Source organism: Grus americana, chromosome 8 (assembly GCF_028858705.1).
Source record: "Grus americana isolate bGruAme1 chromosome 8, bGruAme1.mat, whole genome shotgun sequence".
In the NCBI taxonomy this organism is placed as follows: domain Eukaryota; kingdom Metazoa; phylum Chordata; class Aves; order Gruiformes; family Gruidae; genus Grus; species Grus americana.
In genome coordinates, this window is record NC_072859.1 from 18,673,090 (window position 1) to 18,679,130 (window position 6,041).

Consider the following 6,041-nt stretch of genomic DNA (forward strand, 5'->3'; position numbering starts at 1 on the left):
GCGCTCACCTGCGCAGGCACCTGACGGCCTCTCTCGGGACGCCGGCGGCGGCGAGGGGTGCTCCCGGCACCGCGGCTGTGCCCGCGGCGGGGAGCCCTGTCAGGCTGAGAGCCCCATCAGGCTGAGAGCCTCCCGGTGTCGGGGCAGCGGCCGTGCCGGCCCACAGGCGGCAGCCGCCCCCCCCCCCCCGCCCCGGTGCCGGCGTTTAAACAAATCGAGCCGCTCGAAAGCGGGAGGAGGTGGAAGAAGTGAGAAAGCAATAATCGCCGTCGATTAAAAAATAAAAATTAAAGAAGCAAAGAGTCAATTTAATCTGACAAGAGGGAGCGCGGTTTCGCGGGCACCGGAGGCCTCGGCTGGGTCCGGGCGCCGGACTGGGGAAGGGGTGCGGGTGCCGGAGCGGCCCCGGGGGCGGCTGCGCGGGCAGCGGGAGGGGATGAGCCCGACTCCCGCGGGGGAGGGCGGAAGGAGCGGGGCTCGCCCAGCCGAGGAAAGCACGATCGCGGTTACGTTCGGCACACGCTTACAGCCCTGCTGCACCCCACCAGGTGGTACCGCGGTACCTATCCTGCAGCAACGGCGGTGTCTTTGCTGTGGCCAGGGGCATCCAGCGTCCACCCCCCTTTTTGCAATGGCAAGACCTTTCTATGGCTCTTCAGTTCCAGTGAAAACGTGGTAACAACATTAGAAAGTTCCCAAATATACACAAGGTGTTTAACAAAATCAATCACAGATTCATTTGACTTTCCTATTTCAGTTGCTCTTTCTCCAGTGGACAATGCAACTCCCTCCAAATGTCCCAAGGGGCTGATTCTGCTGGGTAAACGCATGAAGGCCTGAAGGAAAATTTTGATTCCTACCTAGATTTCTGCAAATAACTGGGACAAATGGGCTGTGTCTGCCTCCTCTTAGTCATACACACTGCTTAATCTACTCAGGTAATTTTCCTGCCAGATCTTCATTCTTAGCAACTCCATTGCAAGAATCTATTAAAAATTCTGTTTACAATATAACTATACTCTTTACACTCACTCTGCTATAGTAATGTTTATTGTCTGTCTAGTCATCAGTTTTGGGGGAAAAAAAAATTCGTCTATTTTCAAAATATTGCTTTTCCTCCATAAAGGACCAAAATAATTTTCTTCATAGGTGTACAAAAACCTTTCCTTTAAACAGCACAGACACTAATTTTTGCAAAAATAACAACTTGCAAATTGTATTCAGTACACATTTAGCTATTATTACTAGTTTCAACTTAAAAGAGCCATTAAAATATAACACACTTTTGTGCAACACAAAAGTTTGTACTCGCTTTGAAACACAAGCATTGCAGTTGAGCCAAAAGTGAAACTGATTACAAGCAAAAGTAAAGCACGCTTTTTAATCCAAACACATAGAAATACTAATGCAAACATCTATGTTGCAAAAAAAAAAAAAGCATGTTTGTTTCACTAGTTTGCAGTCATACTGGTAGCCTAGCAGAGAATGTGTTTGGTTTAGGCTGATAGTGTCCACTTAGGGTGATGTACTTTGATAGTAATCTAACCTCAGAGAAGGCATTATTGTCATCACAGAGATGATGTGACACAGAGATGACAATAGCATGGCATTGTCTGCAATTACTGCTCAAGAGTTGTTGGTAAGGTTTGGTAAACAGTAGACAGCAGGCCAGCAATCTTCCCAGGAGACCAATTCCCTTTTGTCTCATGACCTGCCACCTCCTTAGCTGACTCTATCTCCATTTCCATCATCAAGACAAATCTCTCCTGCTCTATTAGGTTTTCCCTGAGGAATGATTTCATCCATTTAACCGTATTGGAACTATCTCCCCTTTCTGTGAGCAAAATCAAAGTACATCTTATTCTATAACCTTTCTTTCTACCAACTCAAAAATGAAAAATCTGTCTCCAGGATCTGCCACATTTTCTTTTTGTCAGCAATAGGCTAGGAAGACAAATTAATGTTCAATTAAATTATAAAACCAAGAACTATTTCTGCTAAATTGTAAAACAAATACCTATTTGTGCTAAAAATAAAAGTACTGAATTAAGTCAGAACACTGAAGTTAATGGTCATAAGGTTCATAACTGCTTGAGCAAAACATTGCAACCCAACTTTCTAGGTTTGGTTCTTACTGTGCTACTGAGTAGCTCCTGGGGAAGCACATGGGTAGCACTCAACTCATCAATCACGCCCCACAAATCTCCGAGAGATGATATCCAAGCAAAAGGAATATTTTGTTAACCGCCTACTCAGAAACAACACTGTTTTTAGCTGTGCAGCTCCTGACTGTATACCTAGCAGATCAAGTTCTTCTTTGGGGTTATCTTAGTGCAATTATTTTAGGATTAATTTTTTCCAGTTTTTTTCAAGCAACATTATCTGGAAAATGTTCTTCAAGCTCTAATATCCCTTCTAATTGTTTGTCACAGCCACTTATAAGATAGTGAAAAACAACAGCTTGAGAATCCAGGGAAAGTTGAGTTTCATTTCACACATCATGCCATCCCCTGGTCTTTTTTAACTTGATATTTAGATGTTACAAAACCAGCTTTGAATCTCAAAAGAGGTAACAGTTTCAAATGTTATGCTCAGTGTGACTAATTGGTGTCCTGAGCATCTACTTCAATCCCTTCACTTGTACGACTTTGGGAAATCTCATGTAGTAAGAAAGGGAAAGCAATATAGCAGAGTGCTGTATATTTAAGAAGGTAATATTTATAGTCAGAATTTCACTTTAAAATATTTCCTATTGAACATTCTTTTTAATACTAGAGAGATGATATTATACTTGTCTTTTAACCCTCCTGTAGTGCTTGGAGTTGCAGGAGCAACAGCACCTTGACTGGCAATCGTGCTGACAGCAGTTATCTGAAGCTGAGCTAGTTCTTTGGATAAAGCACCCTATGACAATTGCTTTGTGATCACCAAGTGCATTTCTGACCGTCTGTTTCTCAAGATCCCATCTTTTGATATGAAAGGCTACAGCTTCATAGTCAGCTGAAGCATGAACCAGCAGATCACAACCCTTTAAACTCTAAAATGCCATACTACCATTTATTCTTCTAAAGAGAATAAAAAACATGTAAGCTTCCTACTTTACCATATAATTTAATTTCCGTACTGGCACATCCTGATTATTATCGCACTTGCTCTTTCTGGCATTTGCTAAAGCTTCTTTGTCTCCTTCTGAGAATTTATAAATCACATGTTACAGAGGCTCCAGATCATTGATTTCCTGGTGCAATAATATGGCTTGCAGTTAACAAAAAGAGGCTCTCACTGCAGGGGTGGGTATTTTAGAACAACACTTCCCTCTGCTGGATCTATGGGCAGTCACAGCTCTGCCTGAACTGGAGGGACCTGCCCAAATCCTCTGCCTCTAGCTCAGGCAAGACCCCTGCTCCTTCCACACAGCTTTGGACAGTAAGAAACTAGTGAAGATCTTTGTAATCTATCAAATGGAAAGTTTAAACCAGCATCAACTGGACAGGAATATCAATTTAGTTTCTGCTTAAGACAGTAGTATCTCAAAGCTGTAGATATTGCTAAAATTGGGAGTCTTAGGGTCTGCCATTTCATATTCACTCCAAAATCCTGACACATTAGCTCTTGAGCTGCACTACAGTAGTTCAGAGTAGGAGATGCATCCTTGGCTGGATGTACTTCAGCATCAGGATCACAGGGTATCCCAAGAACAACACCATACACATCCTGCAAAACACAGGAAATTTGAGAAGACAGCATGTTCTTTTTCTTTCTCCGTTCTGTGTTGCTACCTATTCTCTGTGTCTAACTGTGAGGAAGTGAGTGCAGACAAAGTGACAGCAGCATGTTAATAACAATTTTTCGGCCCATTACAGTGCAGGTAGCTTAAAAACCCCAGAAATGTACAGTATACAGGGTTGCCAGCATGAACCTCACGTTGCAGCAGTGGGTATATATAGATCTATCGTCTGCAAAGACCATCTCTACACAGCCTATGCTGATTTTAATTGACAACTCTTAAGTGTCAACTGGAGCCTCATGCCAGATAAAATTAAGTCAATATTTAAAACATTTTTTATCCACACCAACAGGCATTTATTTGTAGAGTGTGTATATAGGGCACCACAGATTAAATTCTTTAAGAGAGAGAAACATTGGCCACACTTCTTGTGACTCTAATGAAAACCAAGAACAGTGCTACAGTGAATTTTGAGTGCTACACTTCCTATCTGGCCATCTTTTACGGGGGGGTTTGATGGAAACTACCATACTCAGATACAGCTGTCTTGTGTTCAAGTCATATAGTTGTTGGAACACTGTCCACAACTGAGGGAGGGGGAATGGTAAAAGGAGAGAGAGAATTGCAGAGATAGATGAGTAAGTTTGTGCTTAATTCTTGCTTTCCACAAGGACAGGAATTGGTCCCAGTGTACACACTCTGCTGAATGAAGGCTTTTGGTGGACTTCAAAACACAGGAAGATGACGAATAAGCTAAATATGGGGGAAGGGGAGTAGAAAATACAGTTATAATCCTAAAACAATATTCCCAGTCAGATAAATTTACTTTGAAAAGGGAGACAGAGATGTTCCACAGAAAAAACTGTTAAAAGATTGGATCAAAGTGGTACTCAATGTTAAAAGGTACAACAGGTGACAGCGCTGAAAGCCATACTGAGGTTAACCGGAATAAACCTTCATTAGAAGACAGGAAACAGATGATTACGCAGTAGGTGGTTCCTGGTTTGCATTCAGAACAAAGCCCGTGCTAAGCACACTGAAGGTCTAGTGAGAAAAGATCATAAAAGAAATATTTCTCATGGAAAAAAAATGTTTTCAAAGAGTTTGGAGAGAAAATAAAAGGCTTGAATAAAGGAACTAGAATGTCAGGATCAAGGAGACATCCTGAGTAACAGCAGTAGGGAAAGGAAATTAAAAGAAATATACAGCACAAGGTGGCATAAGCAATGATTTTCTAAGCAGGATGTTTTCGAGTCATCACCTGTTTTTTTAAAAGCTGAAGAATAAGGATTACTCTCTGCTTCTTTTAGATTGTATTGCATTCTTGCCTCCTGGTGATCCTTGCATCTTATTCTTATTGACTAATTGTGAAGTCTTTGTCTGAGACTTTCCAAGAAAACTTCTAAGGTGGACTCCAAGTAGACAGACCAACTAAAGATGAGTATTTGTCTCCCAAGTGCTTTCAACACAAAATAAATGTTTGTCGGCTCTAGTAGCCCTACAGGCATTAACAGCTCACACATGACACTTAATACTGCATTACTAATAATTGATGTGTGTCTGCTAGAATGCTACTAACAAAACCAGAAAAAAATAAATTAGTGTTTTGGGATTCCAATACCATTCACTCTTGTTTACAAATGCTTTGTCTCCACCGTACAGTTCTAGTATTGCAACTACAAGTCATAAAAATGCAATTAAGAATTCAGCATTTGAAACTCTACATCACATAATTTTCTGCAGAAAACACAGGAAATACACTTCAGTGTATTCTTATGCAGATCCTGGTTTCTCACAAGTGTCCTAGGTCTTTCTTTTATTTATGCTATCTTATTTTTTACATTTCACTCACCTTGCACAGAGGTGAAAGAATTTTACACCTAGTACATATTTCATTAAAGCCCGCTTCTGTTTGCTCAGCACTCTTGCAGTCTTGCATTTCTAGTCAATTCAGCACTTGTCTGGAGACAACTTTATCCTTGCTGTGGAGGTTAACACACTAGAAATCAGAAGTCCTCCAGTAGGAAACTACTTACTGTGTTGTTTTATGTAATCGCTGTTGCTTTACTTGTTAGGCCGCAGACATGCAGCCCTGATTTCAACTGAGACAGCTCAAGCAGGTCACCCCCTTCAAATAACCTCCTGTTGCTGATTATAGTCCCCAGCTAGTTTTTCACCAGAAGTTGCTGCTCCCTTGGAACTGCAGTCTGGTTTACATGTGACGTTGCTCCCCAGTTTGGTGCTACCAAAATTAACCCGGTCAGTTTAAACACTTTTGGTTACAGCGTTTCTTTAATCTACGTCATTTTGAAAG